Source organism: Toxorhynchites rutilus, chromosome 1 (assembly GCF_029784135.1).
Source record: "Toxorhynchites rutilus septentrionalis strain SRP chromosome 1, ASM2978413v1, whole genome shotgun sequence".
Classification (NCBI taxonomy): Eukaryota; Metazoa; Arthropoda; class Insecta; order Diptera; family Culicidae; genus Toxorhynchites; species Toxorhynchites rutilus.
Window position 1 is genome coordinate 138,012,281 of NC_073744.1, and position 20,858 is coordinate 138,033,138.

The window sequence follows — 20,858 nt, forward strand, 5'->3', positions numbered from 1 at the left end:
CTTAGGGAGAAGCAGACACATTGTTTCGCAATAGAAGAAACTTACATACATACCTTTACAATCTCGTACTAAAATAAACCTATACGACCCATTCCAGCGTAACGAGACAACGTTTTGGCTCACTATGAACAGGTTTTTTTTTTCTCTTTTTCATTTATAACTCACACGATTTCCAAATAGTAAACGATTCCAAAGTAAAACTGAGAAAATTTCCTACAAGAATCTTCAGTTGGAGAATATTTTACAGTTGAATTTGCCAGCCCAATATTTTTGTGACGTGACAACAACTGCCATCTTACGGTTTCCGACTTTTGAATATGAATGTTGTATTTTCAGTTCCGTTTCAAAACATACAAATAAACTTTGTTTTATGCGTTGTCTATGAACGTAGATTCCTGTATAATCAGTTTTTCAAAAAAACTCGCAAGAACTCGCAAGAGTAAAAATCGGCATGCATTGTGTGTCGTGACAACGCGCTCTGTGCGAACACTCCCCACAAAGCGTTGTCACGTCACATAAGTTCTATTAAATAAGAATTTCGTCATGTTTTTATTACTCTGAATACATGTTAAAACATGTTAAAATTCTCTTTTGAATAAAAATAATAATAAATTATCCAGCCAGCCCTCCTTACTTTTTTTTTAGTTTTAAGTAAGTAGTTTTAAGTAGTATTAAGAATGTATCGGTCTACCATTTTGATTGACGACAATAAATAAATACTAATCACTTTCCTCTGAGACCTCCCCTTTCCCTTCCAAGGTGGTCCTAACCCGAGCGGTGGTCCTGATCCAACCTCTTTGTATGTCGGGAACGGTGCTTCCTATGGAATTTTCAGTAGTGTCATGTGAAAGGTGTCAATACGCTGACAATATGTGCAATTTATTTTTTTTTGTTTTATTTTTTTTATAATTGTAATGTTGTAATGTTTTTTTTTCATTTTTTTTTGTTTTCTGATCTCTTATCTCAACAACTGAACCGTTTGAAGCTAGTTATTGACCAGAAACGTCCAGAATTTGCCAATAGAAGAGGTGTTGTGTTCCATCATCAGGACCAGAGCTCGGCACAGTCAAAGTCATCTGTAGATATTCAGCTGACTATCAAGAAATTCCCCGTCGTATTCAGTTAGAAATGACTTTTGGCTTCTTCACGCAGTTTCTCCGTCAACATGACTCAATAGTCAGTCGGGCGTTTAGTCGTTGTCTCTCGTCAAATGGACTTCATTACATTTTGAAGGGACTCCCCTCAAAATTCTCTCGCTCATGTATCACGTATGCACACTCTTAGGAAAAATTGGTATATATTACGATTTTTTTTGGTAAATATTACCAATGATTAGTCAATTTCTGCAATACGAATTATTCGTACATATTACGCGATAACATTGGTAAACAAATGTTAAACCGGCCAGTATATCCCAGCAAAAACCATCGGTCCAACGTTGGTTTAGCATATACTCTAAACATGATATGTTAACCCAACCTTTATGTATGATTTGTTATTGATTTATTTAGTAAATATTGAACTATTGTATGCAGTTTTAGTCATTAATTGAAAAATGATAATTCTGGAATGCGATATTAACAACATTACATTGCATATTAACTTGTGACATGGCTATTGCAGCGCCCAACATCTGATCGAATGAATCTGATCCGCGGCTACAAATGAGGAAAAAATACACTATGATTACTACAAACAGCTACGATAGACGATAGACATTTCTCTCCATTATTCTCTCCGAGGACCAGCTTGTAAATACTTATCAACCAAACAAATTCGGTAAATACCACGAAGCTGACGAAACCCAGGCGGCATTAAGTGAGACCAACTCTATGCTCCGTTGCAACATTGAGTTGGAGCGCAGCGTTAGTGGAAACGGAACTTTCGTCTGTGGAGAAATCAATATAGAAGAGTAGTTCCGCTCAACTCAATTATCAGCGCGGCAATTGGGTTAATAATGTTATGTTTTCTTTGCGGTTGCCAGTAATGACAATAGTCAAAGTTACCGATACCGCGTAGTAAAATGTACCAATCGTTGGTAGGGATGTGTATTGCATAGGACATTCATTTTACATACAGTTGGTAATATTTACAAAAAAATATGTATGTTCAGTCCTCGAAGAAACATTGCATCGCAAGCTCGTCCACTCCACCTTTTGTGATTCTACTGTCAGCTGGCATAGCGGTCCAGCAGCGAGTAGAAGAGAGTATTTTTACATCCGTGAAACAGTACACATCAATTTAAAGCCAAAATAGAATCAGAACAAGAAACCTTGAAACATGTTGGAACATGTTTTTTCCTCCACCATATTTGACAGTGAAGAGTTGAGATTTTTGCGAAACGAGAATAAAGGACCTCGTGTGTTTTTATGCTTTACTAGCTTACCCGGCAAACTTCGTCCCGCCCAAAATTTGTTTTTTTTTATATCAACACCTTCAAACATTCACGTTCTCTTTTTAAGCGCAAATTCATGAGTCCAATCGCAGAACTGTCCATTGATTGATCTTCTAGTCAATAATTATAGAATAATTGCTAAAAAATTCCTAGTACATCTACCAAAACTCATCATTATAATATCAGATTATTTTCAGACACAATTCTCGTTCAATATTTTTCAACCACTTGCAAATAGCATATTTCTCCGTTACATGGTATGAATGTTTGATACAGAATATATGATAGAATAAAGACAGACCCCTCTCCTTTTCTCCTCTTAGAGAGAGGGGGGAGAGTGTCGTTTCGGGCCCTCTAAAAGCACCCCCCCCCCCTAAGGGAGGAAGGAGGAGTATCTATCCACCATAGAATCATTTATTGCACCCTAAGATCTCCACATGCCAAATTTTGTTTCATTTGCTTGTTTAATTCTCGATTAATGCATAAATTTGTGTTTCATTTGTATGGCAGTCCCCCCTTAAGGAGGGAGGTGGAGTTTTTATTTTTTTTTCTTTATTATAGTGACTTTCAACACATTTCGGCTGGTTCGTCACTTTTACTTCCATTTTTGGAAGAATGTCGGGAGTGAGAATTGAACTCGTGATCTCTGCGTGAGAGGTATGAATGTTACCACTACGCCAGAACGCCTCCCACAGGGAGGTTGAGTGTCCGATCACCATAAAAACATTTATTGCACCTTAAAAGCTCCATACGCCAAGTTTGGTTTCATTTGCTCGGTTAATTCTCGAGTATTGTAGAAATTTGTGTTTCATTTGTATGGCAGACACCCAGTGAAACTGTGCACCATCCGACCAAAGCCTCCGCTCTCGAGCTTATCGAACTAACAATGTACATTTTACTAATGTTTACATTACCAAAGATTTGGTAGCTTTTTTTAGTAACTCATTTTCTGGGTGTATGTATCGATGTTTGGGTTCAACTTGGTTTGACATATACTACAGGTGAGCTAGATTTTTTTGTATCGTACACGAAAATTGCTCACACGTATAAAACAGCGTGTAATGTTGTGCCCAAATTGCACGCTATCTACTAATACTAACGCGAGGACCTTTATAGCATATCTAATAACTGTCTAAGTTCGTTGGTTTCAGTTCATGGTGGGTAAATAATGAAACCGTCCATTAATGGTGTACACCCAGGTTTTTTTACGCGGTTTTTTTGAGCGGTTTTTTACGAGGTTTTTTAACGCGGATTTTCCTATTAATTCGGTTTTTTTACGCGGATTTTCCAATTAACGCGGTTTTTTACGCGGATTTCCTAATTAATTTCCTAACCCTCTACAGCCCTAGCCCGCCTTTAGACTGGCTTCGCGGATTCTCTTTTAAAATTATTCGGACATTATTTTCAATGTTCACCCCATCTCATCTATCACACATACACATTGTTTTTATGCTGGCAGCTTTCTGCTAGGAGTATTTTATGTTGAAAGTCGGAAATTCGAGATAAAAGTGGAGTAGGTTTTTTAGATAAATAAAAAACTTGGACGGTAGAGGGTTAACGCGGTTTTTTTACGAGGTACGTATCCCCCGCGTAAAAAACCTGGGTGTAACTAGTTTTTTGCATCAGAAATTAAGTTTTAGTTTCACTTTATATGAACGTAAAATATGATTGTGTACGCGCGGGTAAGAGATTTGTGTCAGGGGGAAATAGAGGTGTGGATTGAAGTCAGTTGAATGAAGAGGCAGATTTGTATTCATTAGTCACGTCAGTTAGAATAAGTATTGTCTAGAATAATTCAACAGTCATCCTCACTCTCAACGCTCGTCGGTTCATTTTCTAGTCAATTCATGTTCTGTTGACGGCGAATGCCGAAGTAGTTCTAGTCGAAGCGAAGCTGCTGAGAGTAGAGTCGATCTTCATTTTCAACCTTCGAAAATTTAGGGCTCTGATCAGAACAACACATGTCTATAGTGACTGTCCATAGATTCCGGGAAATTGGTTTGAATGTTTTAAAGCATCCACCCACACTGCGTTTCACAATTATTCAATTTTTTTTGAGTTTCCAGAGATATGTAAGAAGTCGGTTGAATTGAAGTATATAGTTTAGGATATAATAACTATCTTCATTTATAAGACTGGCCATTTGAACTTTATTGTTGTGTCCAAGAAACATTCAAAAAACTAAATTTCCAGTGTTTCATAATTATAGAACTAGATGGAAAAACTCTCACTCCTTTATAAAATTAGCGTAAATTTCACATGAATTACAATAAGTTTCTAATTTGCCGGTCATCTTTAGTTCTCAATGAGTTCAAATAACTTATTCGAGGTGGTCTCGACCAATATGTGCCATGTTGTAGTGTTTATCTCGTTCTACGCAAAGGGTACTGCTCGTTTGAGCTCTTCAAAGCTCTCAAACTGCTTGACAGCTGCATCTACACTGCGTTTCACAACTATAGAACCACTCATTTTTTCGGAGTTCCCAAAGATATGTAAGAAGTCAGTTGAATTGAAGTGTATAGTGTAGGACACAATAACTATCTTCATTTATAAGACTGGCTATTTGAACTTTATTTTTGCGATCAGGCGCGGAACATACAAAAAAATAAAATACCTTGTTTCAAATCTATAAAACCAGACGAAAAAACTCTCACCCCTTCAAAGAATTAGCGTCGATTTCACATGAATTACAATAAGTTTCTAATTCGTAGGTCATCTTTAGTTCTCAATCAGTTCAAATAACCCATTCGGGGTGGTTTTGACCAAGCTGCGTCGTGTTGTAGTGTGTATCTCGTTCTACGCAAGGGATACTGCTCGTTTAAGCTCTTTAAATCACTCATACTGCTTGTTAGCTGCATACACTATTCGTACGATCACTCCTCATAAGTTCTTGTCAGGGTTTTGATCTGATAAACAAGCTGACCAGTTCATAAACTGAAGCCCCTATTCATTGAACCATGCCATGACCTTCCAGATTTTATGAATTGATGTCGAATTGATCAATTATCACATTATTTTTGATGCAAAAACAGCAGTGAATGATTCTAAAGTACTTCGTTGCACTTCTGACTGTTCATTCGTGTTGATGGTAAGCTATATAAACCAGGCCTTATTAAGAAAATTCCCCCCCCCCCCAAACCATAAAAATCCCATCTCCAAGGCTGAGGGTCCAAAAACTAACGTGGAAGCTAATCCCATGGATTGCACTATTTCAGGAGAACTTCTCTGATAAAAAGAAATTCAATTTGAATAGAATTTCTTCATACTGAAAGGGCTTACGGAACGTGTCGATAGGGTTTTGATCTGGTAAACAAGCTGACCAGAATCCAGAATCTAAAGCCCCTATCCATTAAACCATGCCATGACCTTCCACATATTATGAATTGATGCCAAAATACTCAATTATCACGGTGTTTTTGATGCTAAAACAGAAGTAAATGACTCTGAAGTACTTCACCGCACTACTGACTGTGCATTCGTGTTGATGAAAAGCTATCTGAACCAGATCTTTTCGAAAATATTTTCCTCAAACCATCAAACTGCCGCCTGCAAAGTTACGAGCTGAAAAATTACTTGACACGTTCCGTAAATCCTTCCAGTATCAAGAAATCCTATTCAAGTTGAATTTCTTTTTATAAGAAAAGTTCGCATGAAATAGTGAAATCCATGGGATTAGCTTCCACTTTAGTTGTAGCTAAGATCTACACCCAAACTAGCGTTGGTAGAAAACTTGTTATCTTTGACAGAAAAGATGCCATTTCCTGTGCTAAGAGTCAAATGCGCAAATAATGAGCTATTTTAAAAGCTTTAAAATGGTTTATATGTATGCGAGCAGACATCTCTTTCTGTTTTCTTTTATCTTTCATTTGGGATTGTGCAAAATAAAGTCCATACGACGTCAATGGGGATCGAACCAAGTCCGGCTGGAATGCAAAGTTACTTTACACGACCACGCTATCCATATAGCTGCCAGCGCTATTATAAAGGATCGTGATAATATTACACCTCATCATAAAATGAAGTTGGAAGGTATTTTCTAAGACGATTAAGAAGAACATTAACGAGAATATATCTTTCTCTGTCTGGGCCGTGTATTTGGCAAACTATACGAAAAGCTTTCATATGCTTTCATTTAAATGTGTCTCCTGTTTCGCTCTCTCATATTGGCTCTAGCATATATATTATACAAATGATATACATGTATTGGGGAGTAGAACATTTTATGTTATCTTTCAGCTCATTTAATGTATTGAGTCGGGATGCCAGAACATGTGCTAAAAATTAACTTTGGGTGTACAATCTAAAAAAATATTCATGAAACGACCTACTTGTTTCAAATCCTTTTTAATTTTCCCGAATGGTCGTTCGGGGGTTTTTCATCACTTCTCAGATGATCAGTGTGCCCGTTCTTGCATCAGTCTTCCGTTTCGGTTCTGTTCCTGGTCGATCGGTCACGCTGCCGAGCATCTGATGCTTCCGAATGACCAGCTGGGCCGCACCACGGCTTACCCATACTTCACACCAGTGTTTCGTTGAGACTCCTTACGCTGGAAGTCACGCACAATCAAATTTCGAACCTGCGTTGAGATTTGCTTTCCACCCATTCTCCAGAAGCTTCCTCAGCGTCAAAAACACGACGCTACACACAAAAAGTTGACTAAACGGCTACGGTAATTATGTTTATGTCAGATGTAAACATCCAGCTGTCAAAATCAAGGGTTGCATCGAGAAGAAAACACGGTGAAACAAATTTACGCTAGTGGATTTTTTTATGTCATACCCTAAAAGTACCCATTTAGGAACAGAAGTCATTTCTTGTTTTTATAAAAAAATTAATTAACAGAAAATTAAATGGAAAAATTACCTACTTTTACATAGCATTGACTGGAATACCGAAAAGAATGAAAAAAACTTATAATATTGGAATACTTTGATTTTAAATGGGGTTGGATTTGTTTTGCGTCCATCAGTGTTAAATATTTACGTTTGTTAAATATGATTCAAATATATGGAACGAAGAAAATAAACGCGTAGGAACAGCTTTAGATGTACAACATACGCTAAATGAATTTAATTCTGTGTTTTCCCATGTTTCTGATAATGAAAACTTTGGGCATATAAACCTGACGCTCACTAGACTAGAACGGCTCAGTCCTGATAATTGTCATTCAAATCCGTTGTTACATTCTCGAGTTAAATCGTGATGGACGCATTTGTATTCTCATACAGCCATTCCATGTCAAACCGTTAAAGTGGTTCTCAGATTTTCGTGGAAAGTGAAAATTTTGTTCTTTGTTGCATACCATTAGACCCGTATTTTTTTTTAATTTTTTTTTTGTTAGGGTGACCATTTCCATTTTAGGGTGGTTCGAAAAATCCATTTTTTCCACTTTTAAAAAAAATCATAACCTTTGAGCTACTGAGCCGATTTAGATGATCGACATATCAAATTAAAGCCAATTAGCAGATCAGAGTTACAGAGTTGCGCGAAATTTGAATTTAGGCCTCGTCATTATTGATTGTATTTGTTTTTTATGGTTTTCATGGTGTAGGGACCAAAGGCGCTATATATTTTTTATATTTTTTTGGAAAGCTGAGAATTTTGTACATAACATATCTCGAAACCAGATAGCTGTAAGCTACAAATAATTAATATAATGAATAATTACGAAATAATTACGGTTAACTTTAAAAAATCATAACTTAAACACAAAAAAAGCCTCTCTGGTTTCTGGTTATGTTATATAAAAAATTCTCAGCTTTCCAAAAAAAAAAATATTAAAAAATATAGCGCCTTTGCTCCCGAGACCATGAAAACTATAAAAAAAAAAAACAAATACAATCAATAATAACGAAACCAAAATTCGAATTTGGTGCAACTCTGGTATTTTTTTCAAAAAAGCCAATTTAATTTGATATATCGATCATATAAATTGGCTCAATAGTTCAAAAGTTATGACTTTTTTTAAAGTCATTTTTTGAAAAAAGTGGAAAATGTGGATTTTCGGACCACCCTATAATGGAAATGGTCACCCTAACGAAAAAAAAAAATACGGGTTTAATGGTTTGCGACAAAGAACAAAATTTTCGCTTTCCACGAAAATCTAAGAACCACTATATCAGGTTGACATGGAATGGATGTATAGATTAACACCGAAATTTTTTTTTAGAATTCCTCACATTTATTTCAAACTCTCATTGAATGGAATGAGTAAAACAACAAGTACGAAAATATAAAGAAAACAACGATACGATGTCAAAGATAAACGAAGAGATATGAGAAATAGAAAAAATATTTAAAAAGGGTCAAATAAATAGGTATCGAAAAAGCAAACAGAAATAAGGAGAAAGATAAGAATTAGTTAAAAAGTTTGGGAAGATTTGTAGACAGAAACTTTGATAAGTTTACACAAAACGTGCAGAGATGTTAGAAGGTAATTGAATTATTGTTGGCTTACACCGGCAGCACACAACATGTTGATGCATTGCGTCATTCGATGTAATGTCTCAACTTGATTTGTTATGAAACCCATATCCTTTCTCAACCATCCATTCTCGCACCTCAGCGAGAATTCCCATACTTTACTATTGAATGGTACAATTAGCATACCAATTGCAATGACGCGAATTCCAACCGCCAGCAAACTAGAACCGACCGTAATTGCATAATCAATAATTTCCGCTTAACCGTTGCATGTTTCATTAGCCCGAGTATATCGCATTTTTTCCACAAATTATATCCCTCATCTCAAGAGTACACATCGACAGGCTGAGACTGAGGCGATTGCGTTTAGATCACGACACGGTTTCTTCTCGCCGTTCACTTTGCGCAAGCCAATCTTGCAAAGCGGAGCTTTTCATTCACAAGATACCTGTGAGCTTTTCGCTACTCTAGTGGAGCCATAAATCCGATAATTAATTGCTACTGCCCGTATAAACTGTATGTGTTTTCTTGCATCTCTTTAACAAGATGCGTCTATCCCGTTGCTTTACTTCATTCATGAAACACCTTTCGTACATTGTACATTCATCCATTTTTGTGCGGATGAGTTGAACTGAAATTGAAGTCCTGACCGGAGGTCAGGAAGCGCGTACCACCGCTGGGAACGGATATACAAAACGCGACTTGTCTCATCTCGGTTGTCCGATCGGACTCATTTAATTACCGACTGCATCCATCCATTCTTACACATTTCCCACAGCACACCGACAACAACAGAAAGTCTTCCAAGAGGAGGGAAGGAAGTGCCCGTTTTGTTCTCTCGATTTAAATAGCCGAGACGAAAGCCTAAAGATCGAATATAGTTACTCTAAGGAGCGTTGAGAATCTCTGCGCGTTTGGTCGGCATTGATTGAGATCGGATGCAGCAGAGTGTGGCGCAGGGAAATTAAACCCCATTTGACGGGGAAACGCGGGAAGACGCTTTACGTGGGTTTGACATTCGATCAACGAACGACGAAAGGGATGTCGATAATTACGCGGCGCTTTCGGGGAAGTGAATTGCAATTAAATTGTCGGCAAGATTACGGCGGGGGTCAGATCATTGCATGTACACTGGACCGAGGGATAGAGAGGCGCTGTCCGTCGGATGTTTCAGGGTCGATAGTATGTGAATGAAACAGCGGCGGAAGGAATGTCCGGTCAACTTAACCTATGAACTTGTCGTATAAATCAACTAAGTGAAGAATTCTCGTTTGTGTTCTTTTTAATTTTTGGTTGGAACTTCTCCAAGTCATGGGAATACAAAACACAGAAACTATTGGGCTTTGTCAAGATTGTAAAGGTAAGAGTGTTTGTTCACGTACATATTTAGTTTCTTCTACTGCGAAAAAATGTGTCTGGACTCTATGTTGCTTCTTCCTAAGGTTACAAGCGCTGTGTATGTGAGGTTTGTAAGTAACTGAGGGAATAGCATAACAAAGTGACCTAACTCAACTCAACTTAATCTTCAGCTTGAGTGAACATCAATACTAAAAACCACAAATTCTATCTCTAGATTTTTCAAAAGTTTTTCAGCCTTGACCTTGTTTGTTTTTGGGTTATAAATGTTCGGAAATGGACCGCTTCCTTTGTCGTTTCTTGATCAGCTGTTATCCAATTGCCATGGGTGCTGTCACTCAGTCGCAATTCGGTGCCTAGTGGTTTCAACAGTTCCCCAAACCGTAAGCCTTGTCCAGAACGTGCTTCCTAGTCAGATTTACCTGGTGAATCTATCTCGATGATTGCAGCCCACAGGTCGTACAAACAGTTCACCGGAAGTGTTAACTTCTGCTTGTCTTACACGGCTATCCTTGCATGCGATGACTTTGTCCACTCGCCCTGATCGTCTGTGTGATGAACGCTACCTTCAGTAGTTTCAAGTCTTCCAGTCATTTGGTGTTCACGTTAAACGAAGGGTCATACTCTTTTAACCACCGCTTGCAGAGCTCATCAGACTTCTGGTAATTGCTTCCAAGCACCTCAGCCTGACTCGTTAATACGATGCAGTGATCCTTCAGATCTGTAACGGTAACACGCAAAAATGATTGGGCGTAAGAGCTTCGGCGTCCGTAGACTCCCTTGGCATGTAGACCAATGGTCTGCAGTAAACGATCTCTTCAGGTTCGGCACTAACGGTCAAAAGGATTTCATCGTTTATTCAGTGATTCGTATTTAATGTTGCCATAGTCGTCTTCCGTACCATACGCTCCCATATGTCCCCTATTAGGGGCATATGGTGGATTAAAGCACCAACAAGTCCTGGCATTGGAGAAGACATTAGCGCAGGCTGTCCCGATTCGACGAATCTGCTGTTGGAGTTCCTTGTTGGCTGCCTTCAGATTAGTGCAATTATCGTAAGAAAAAACTATTGGCCGCAGCACAAATCTCCGCATGGTCATGATATACGAGCCAGTGGCCAACGTGTATGCTATCTCTAACAGCTCTTTTTTTAAAACTCCGATGTCCGGTTATTTTTCGGTTTTCAAAAAAATCAAATTTTCACGACTGCGACACCAAAAACTGAAGTCCGATTGAGCTAATATTTTGCATTGGGTATATTATCGTGCAAACCCTCATTTCGCAGCAAGTTCCGAATGAAAAATCAATATAACTATTTTTGTTGGCACCCTATACCAAATGTTTTGCCTCGCATTCCAAAAAAAACGAAGTGCCAATGTGTCGATTTTTTACAATTTTTTTTCCGAGACGACAGTAGATCTCGGCGTTTCATGCAATTATCATCAACCATTTTTTTCCGGAAACCCCGATTTCCTTTACTCCCCCCTTAGGTGATTTTTCGATTTTTAAAACTCAAACTTTGACCTCTTTGCGCCACTCTCCCTTAAGTCCGATTGAGCTGATATTTTGGATAGGGTGTTTTTCCGAGGTGGTGAACTTTTTCAATAGGGTAACATTTTGAAATCCGAGATGGCCATTTTCATTGGCACCCTACTGTATACACTCAGCGAAACTAATAGCGAATTCGTTTTTAAAACTGAGTTAGTGCCAAACTGACTCTGTAATAAAAAAACGTTTTCAGTTTCACGAATGCGGTGGTTTGTTGGTGTGCGTTATATAGTCTGATTTGTTTTCATTTGTGACGATGAATGTAGAGTGTCGACGTCTGGTGGCGATAAATGGAGGTAAATATTTCTCAGAAGCGCCAAGTGCAGTGTAATAAATTTAAAAGTTTGAATGAAAATGTTTACTTCATATTGTTTGATTACCTAACACATGTAGTCCTGACACACTCACTTAACCATTTGTCGATGCAGGTTTTCCCTTGAAGGAAAATGCACCCCAAACCATTAATGATCCTCCACCAAAGTTCCTGCTCATCTCAACATCCGGAGCTTTGCGCAAATCGTGCCAGTATCAGCGCGGCTGGCAGTGCCATCTGGTCCATTAAGGTTTAACTTCTTTTCATCCGAAAAGAGCACGTTGTTACATTCCTCGGTCCGGGAAATGTACTTCAAAGCGAATTCGAAGCGATTCAATTTATGGCTTTCCGTCAAGTTGGGTTTTTCGAGCCTCCAAGTTCTCAGTACTGGACAAAACTTGTAGAACGCGATGTGTAGTAACCGAAAGCTCCAATTCCGTACGGATTTGAGATGCTGTTCTTTTCAGGTTCACTATAATTCTACGGATTCTCCGTATATACATCGCCGAGTGCTTACTTTTCTTTCCCCGTTTCTAAACGCGGTCACCTTTGTCGCCGTTTTTCAAAAAATTTACAACAGCCGTGTGTGCCCGATAAATCTTTCGACCGATTTCTCTATAAGAGAGGCCTGCATCGTTGTAGGCTTTGATGCTTTGATCGACCCATACTGTCTAACTGATATAGGAAAACTTTGATCTCACTACCAAACGAACCCACTTTGAGCACAATTTCGACTATTTTGAAAACCATAACAAACACCTGTCAAATGAGGACCAGGGTGAATTTATTACAGGGTGGTGCTATTTATATTCGCACTGATTTTTTGGAAATGTTGGAATTAAATGTAAACAGTCCACAGAATAAACATCATGATGTTGGCAAAAGATGATAAACAGGTCAAAAGTAAGCTGTGATGCAAATTCAGATATTTATACAGCGAATTTTGAATGAAATCGCCAAAAAACGCAGTAGTGCTATTTTTATTTCGCTCAGTGTATATATTGCAAGGGATAGCAGCGTTAAAAAATGAAAAATGTAATCTGACTACACTTCTTTGGGCATCTAGCTAGCTAAATATCCACATGGGTTGTACTTGCTGATAATTATGGGTTAGGATCTGTTACAGCAACTGAATATGAATCATTCGCTTTGCGTAGACCGTATGATAGCCGTATGATAGTCAACAAGTAACATTCCATTATTCATCGCCAGATTTGCCAACAAATCTCACCTCTTGCATCTATATATTTACGCCACATAATCCGACTGACCTATTTAGTTTTACAATGATCAGATCGAATTGCCATCTAATAATATATTTATCTACCTAATCAAACCGGAAGCGAATGCAGTGCTTTCATGTAATCAGCAATTTGCAAAACTGGTGATGCACTCCCCGGCCACTTTTCCGTGTCAATTCTTGCAGAAAAAAGAACGAATAATTACTACCTCTCAGACTCAGACCCCTTCACGTAATTATATGGATCCCCGCGTTATACGCTGATAGGAAATCTCTTATCAAGCAAGACCCGGCCTGTGCTGTTCCTCCTTCCTCAGAAAACAACAAAAAAAACTGTTAGAACTATCAACGCGCGCCGGTTTGGGACCATCTCGGATGTCGGTCGGCATACCAATCGGTGGCATGATTGATTCTCAACATAAACAGGAAGACGGTAATTACTTGGAGTGGTGGAGTGTTTTAGTTCCACGTTCCACACTTTACTATCCGCCGGAGCTACCTGCGAACATGTTGCAGTTTAGTCGTCGAGATGTGCGCATGTTATCTTGAGCAGCGGAATGCAAAAGCGCATGTTGTATGGTAAACAGCTGCTATTGTTGTGCGATTCGAATGATTTTTTTATGAAATCGTTTTACAAACAATAATTATCATTCTCAGAAACAAGGGGTTTGTGAATTGAGTTGGTAAAAAACCTCAAAGTAACAATCTTGTCGATCCTTGCTCCCTTAATGATACGTTTCTTCACGAAGAGTATGATCTGCTTTTTCTCTAATTGTATTCTTTTTTCTCTACTTTTAGGTAAGTTCCACACAATTGGATCAACTGTACGATCAACAAATGCACATCATCGCGGGCTCCTCCGCGCCGAGAATGACAATGCGAAAAGCGGTACAATCTTGATAAATGATCCATTAACATGGCACACAATGACATTATCGAGTATTTTGAGCCACGTCCCTAGAATCGGAGAAGACTACTACCATATTGCATCGTCGAACACGAGAGTGAGCTTCGAGTTGTTTTCAGTCTGCGCCGAATGAGTTCTTTGAACCTTTGCTGACGAACGAAATCGTGATCTAGAAATACCGCAGAATCACTCGGCAACGGCGTCCTTTTTGGATCCAGAGGCAGACAGAACAGAACGTTGGTCATTCCTGTAGTTTTGCAGAGTTGAGCAAAAAGCCGCGACACATCACCACGAGAAAAGGCGGAGATTGAAACGGAAAGGGCATGGTTAGATCACGAACCATTATTCCGACTTTGCTTTGGGTTCGAAGAGAGTGCTGGTTTTGAGCAACGTGACTTTGTTCTGAACTTATTAGTGATGATTGATATGACAAAGTCAAGATTTGCCGTGGAGGAGACATATCGTGACCTTTCATCTTGGGTTGATTTTTTTTTGCGTTTAACTTTTTTGAAGTATTCTTTACATTATATTTCAACTTCTCGATATCTCAATTTAATTACGAATAATTTACTGTTTTTGGTAGCACTCTCTTAATGATCAGGCTTGCCAAGAAAATATAAATATATACAATAAAATAACAATGATTGACAGGGGCATAAGTTGTAACTCGTACAGCGTACAGCTCTACGAAGAAATTGCTTATAATGATCAGACTGGTTATGTCACATTTATACAATCTGAATCAAACTAGTTTTCATGACATTTAATGGTCACATTTATTCCATATCAAATAAAGAACTAAATTTATAAGGGAAGTCTCGAGTAACTAGAATCCCGATAAGAATCGGCTAGTGCGATCGTACTTGACGGCAGAGCAAGCTCAAGCCTAACTATAGACGACACTCTAGAGTCTAAACCCTTTATACTCGTATATTTTGTAACTTAACATACTTTGATATTGACCCAAATCTTCTTGAGGCGTTCCCAGATTCGCTGGTTCCACATACGGTTTCGGTCTCTGTAATCCATTAACATACAGAGATCGTAAACAGTAAGCGGAACCAGCGATGTGAAGGGACTGAGGTGTCGTCTAGAATTAGGCTCTGCCGATCTGTGCATATTTTAAAAAAATCAATTATCAATTCAAATGTAGCTTCATGTTGATACGTTCAGCCGTTTTTTAGTCGATCAATCGAAGTTTGGAGTAAATTAGAGAAACACTTACACACCCTCAAAATGAACCATCTTCCTGCGTTGATTTTTCACGAAGTTACAGCATTTCAAAAATCACCTAAAAATTTCGACTTCGCACTCTGTTCCTCTATTTTTTGTCGAGTGTATATTGATATGTTTCTTTGCAGGTGTTATATATTTTCCTCTATTCCTGTATGTGAAACTTTTTATTATTTAATGCTTTTGTATATTTTGAGTTCAATGATCACATGTTTTCCTCCCAAATAATTATTTAATGCAATATTTTCACTACTGTTTTCTTGAGTCAGTTTTTCTTTTGGCAAATCGTCTTGAAGAACCAAATACAAATTTCTCCGATCAGAAACAATGATGCTTTCATTCATGTTCTACACATTTTATTGAATTATTTTTTTCCATATGTATCGTTATATATTTTTCACTGTCTTCTCACAATTAAGTGTTTTTGTAGTCAATCAATTTTTTCTTCAGTGTACAGTAGAAGTGAAAGTAAAACTAAAATTTTGTTCTTGGTAATAATAAATTTGACTTCACATATACTTGATTCTGGGACAATTGGACAATTTATTTTATTTTATTCTGAGCACTAAAATCACCGTTAATATTCAGAGCTTGCTGGTGCATTCGAGTTGCATTATATTGGAGTATTTACTTCGCATTTCAATGTAAATCGTTGCAATAAAAATGAATTACCAAACGACTTCCAAAATAAATTATTTGTTATTTAGTGGCCAAACATTTGTCTTTCGATTAATGGTGTTAACCTTTATTGATTGGGAAATTTGTTATAAACTGATGTTACATTGGAAAATAAGATTTTTAAAAGTAGTCATCACCAAAATTCTCAGTGAATTAATGGTTATTTTTTATAATTTTGAATATCTCAAATGAGAATGTGGGCTCGGAAAATGAAAACTTCTGTGAATTCTCCTGTAGAAGAATTTCATGCGAACTCGTCTTAGGAGTTGGCAGCACCAGTTAGTGGTGAAACGTTGTGGGTGTAAAGACATGGGTCATTTAAGCAACTTTGCATACTTGAAATATTCGACTACTTTTTGGAAAACGCCAATTCTCAATTTTTTTCAAAAATTAATAACCTAAAAACAATGATACCTACATGATTCATGTCAAAGGATGAAATGTAGGAAATGGGCACTTTTACAGGGAAAAAGTTTTTCGAACAATAACTTCTTCATGTTTTCTTTGAAAAAAAAAATACTACTTATCCTAATATTGTTTCAAGTCAAGATAGTGGTATAGTGTATTCGACAAAGTTTTAGATCTTATTAAAATATAAACTTTTGTGGAAGACATCAAATTTCTATCTTTTATAGTTTTCGGAATATAAGTCATTTTTGTATTTTAAGGGCTATTTCCATCTTTTTTTTTTTCAGAATTTCAAAAGCATATGTTATCAAGAAAAATGAATTTTAATTTTGAAAATATTTTTTTTTTCAATTAATGCTTTTTCCAAAAAAATCTTTGATTATTTTTAATGAAAACCAAATGAAATTTCATACATTCCATTCTTTGATTAATATTTTGTAGGTCTGACAGATTGTTTGTGGTTTTTTATTTAAATTTTGAGTTTCGTCAACTTTTTTTTCGAAAAATCTTAATTTAAAAACTATAAGATCTGCAACCCACACCCACAACATTTCACTGCTATCTGAGATAGTGCTGCCAACCAGTGCCATAAATTATCAAAATTTATTCACGAATGAAGGAATTAGATTTTTCCCAGTATCGGATGAATTCTCTTCTGTTGAAACTCAACACCATATATGTCATAATGAGTATAACACAAGAGTCGAGACGCGTGAACTTTGTCTGGTATATTGATCGAAAACTGCATGAACGAATTTCGAAAAGCCTTGCGGTGACCTTTTATTGGAAACGTGTCACCCATTGCACGTATAAATGGTGGTGTATGCCATTTCCGGGCAATCGTGAGTAGATTCATAAAACTTAGCCAGAGTGATTCTATGCATTCCATTGCTAAAGGCGCCAAAATAAGAATTTTGTGTGATGAATTGCCATCCTTTACCATTAATCGATTTCACTTTCAATTGGTGACGCTGAATTTTATGCTTTGATTTTCACTAACACGTAATGATCTTCATTTTCGACCTAACAAATACTATGACGAAAAGGAATATGCAAATGAAAAATGAACTTCATGGCAAGTTGATGTGGATGTTCATTCCACTGGGGTTCATTGATAGTGTTGTTTATTATTTATCGACTCTCGCTTGAGCAGTAGGTTATCAGGAAGGCAGAAATTCGCCGAATTTGAATGTCGTGAAAGTGAATATTTTCGGCACTGCTGCCAACGACCAGTCGAGTTGGCATGAAATTTGTCTTTACTTGGCATGGAATATTTATTGAGTGCTAACTGACCCAGCGATCTGCGTCCCGCCCAAAATAGATTTTTGAATTCTTTTGATCATTCACATTTTCTCACTAAGCGAATGTTTGTGGGTTCAATCGCAGAACTAAATCTTCATTGATAGATCTTCTAATATTAACACGTTAAGCCCAGCGTCGGTCCCTAGGAGCTGACGTTGAGCATTTTGGTAGGAAAGCGCAGACTGACTGGGACTGACAGTTACAAAATATAAAAAAATAAAAATATATACGGTTTGTTTTACAAAATGTAACTACTTTCTAGTTGAATCTCTGACTGTTTTCTATCTATACAATAAGTATCCTTGAGAGCTGAGACCGACACTGATATTGTGCAAACTCTCTTGATGCGCGCTGAACGGAAAGCGGAGCAAGAAAAAACTGGAGCTTAACGTGTTAATTAACCTTTATCAGTCAGACAGTTGAATAGTTGAACTTCTGGCAGGAAAGCTAATTTAGTTTTTTGTTCGTTGCAACCCGTTTGACGGTTATGAGTACATACAACAAACAGGGCCGTCAGCTGGAGTTTCAAAAAAGTCAAGATAACAGATTTCTGAACAATGAAAAGAATTACGTAAAAACAATTGTTCCGAACAATCACATTCCTACGTCAAACTTACGTCCGTGCCCTACTACTTTTCATTAGGGAAATGATTCACCACATAGAGGAACAAGTTACAATATTTTTTTTCGGATTATAAGAGAGATACGTAATAAGTTGTATCAAGTAAACAAGTAAATTCCTATTTAATTGGTCAAACCGAACCGCATTTGGACGTTTGTGTTCTTCAAACGTTCTAACCAGTGTTGCTACATTTCAATCTGTACAAAAAATCTGTACCATCGAAAATATTCGTTGTAGAGAAACATCCATTTTATTAGCAGAAAAAAATACTCATTTATTTACTAAAAATATCACATTTACATTTCATTCGTCATTCGTGTGTTTGATGATGTTTATACATAGTTTTTTTCTTAATCTAGCTTGCATACTATCAGTTATTGAGAGTTTCGAGCTGCCTCACCAAGCGATACTGCGGCGTAAAAGTTATCATGTACCTTAATGTAGCTTTGTTCAAATGTAAGGAATTTCTCCCGCGGAAAAAAATCTGTACCAATCTGTACTTTTTGACGAAAATCTGTACTCTGTACCGTACATAATCTGTACCATAAAAGAAACGTACTGTATCTGTACCTTTCCAGATAAATCTGTCCAATTTTTCATCACTTCTGGCAACAATCTGTTCAATGTAGGATAGGGCGAACTTGAATCGATATTTAGAGGATCGATGTTTTCCTTTCCGATTTCCGATTTTTCGCACGGGAAAATCGCGAAAATCAATTTCCTCTTTTCAACCTTTCCGATCTTTTTGATCGCCGATTTTTTTTTGTAAATTTGTTTTTCAGTGAACATTGAATTTAATCTCTTTCAACCCTCTGACAAATTTCATAAACATTGGACCTCATTCAAGGTTGTCGAATAAGTGGTCGTAAATTTAACAGAAGCAGATTTGTCATTTTTTTAAATTAAAACACGAGTGTTTATAAGTTATATTTACACCATCGCATTCACTAAGCTGACAGTGAAAATTGGGACTACTCTCAAAATTTGGACTAAAAGCCAGACGTATGGCTAGAGTTGCCAACCTTCCTGATTGTTCAGGATTTCCCAAACTTTTTGACACGTTCTTTGATATCCTGACAAACACTCAAATTTACCTGATTTTCTCGATTTTCTTTTTACTTTATCAGAATAAAAATTATCCGTAAAAAATATACTGAGATTCCTGTCAAACTTTATCTGGTTGGAAATGAGAATTGCCACAATAGCTTCCTGATCCACACATATATAATGCTTATGTCAAATTAAATTCTTCTGATACAAAGCTGTACCAAACTTTTTAGCAATATGTATGATCATTGCAAATCGACTAAATAAGCGTTTCATGAGTGAAAATATCGCACAAATGTTTCGAGGCTTTTCAAAACAGTGCAAGACAATTTCATAAAACCTTCAATATTTGACGAATTTAAGAATTCCTAACGAGATTAAGTTTGAGGAATGACTTTACCTTGCATGATGTGTCTGTAAGAGTTACCGCAAAGTTGGTGATGAAGGAATACCTTTCGAAGTGTAATGTTACAGCAGTGAACCTTCTCGAATTCAAAGTCAACATAATGAGAATGTATATGACATTTACTCTTCAATAGTGGAGCAAACTTCCATGGTGAAACTATAGTAAATATATCTATAATCGAATCAAATTACGTCAAAATAAAAAAATACCCAAAAATTCATCCACTGCTGATATCATTTACTCATTTGGTGAATAAAGATTCATTCCAAAGTATGGACGATGGATTCAAAGAAATTTCGAATGTTTATTTCTCTCAAATTCAATGTAGTGATGTTGTTGGGAGAAATATATAATCGATAAAAATATCTCTGCAAAATCTTCTCAATGGCAAGAATTTCAACTCTATGGCCACCCAAAAAAAATATGGGAAAATTAATGTTTTGGGGCATAACATTTTTATGTTGCACGAAAGATGGCGAAAAATTTAAAAAAAACAAATTTATGAGAATGTAGAATCAAAATGAATTCACAAAATCCCAAAAATCGACACGGACTTTCCGGATAACCCAACGCGAGCTATCCTGATTTATTTCATATTTTTATTTTTATTTTTCCTGGTTCTTGAAAATTTTAGTTAGCAACCCTGCGTATGGCACAATTGGATTTTATGAGATTATTGTATGCGGAATTCTGGATGAATATCAGTTGTTGAATTTCTAATAATAACTTTTAATTAATTGATTAATTTAAATATTTTCCTGACGATACAAGAAGAATTCCCTGGAAAATACAATTTTACTTTCGGGCTTTCGATTTCTTTATTCTTTATTTTGATCTTGATTCTGACAATCAAAATAGAAATGAGAAATGTTTATTCCTTGTTTAAAGAAAATACATTAATAAAATGAAACAAGTAAATATCTACGTCTTATCGTCGTAGACCAGAGATTCCACATAGTCACAAAATAAAGGGTGTTTC

At 36.9% G+C, this 20,858-nt stretch overlaps 1 protein-coding gene across 3 annotated transcripts in view; it reads left to right on the forward strand.

Moving 5' to 3' along the window:
- Nucleotides 1–20,858, forward strand: part of LOC129763583 (uncharacterized) — a 300,619-nt gene that overhangs the window by 97,865 nt on the left and 181,896 nt on the right. The gene's annotated exons all lie outside the window — the stretch shown is intronic.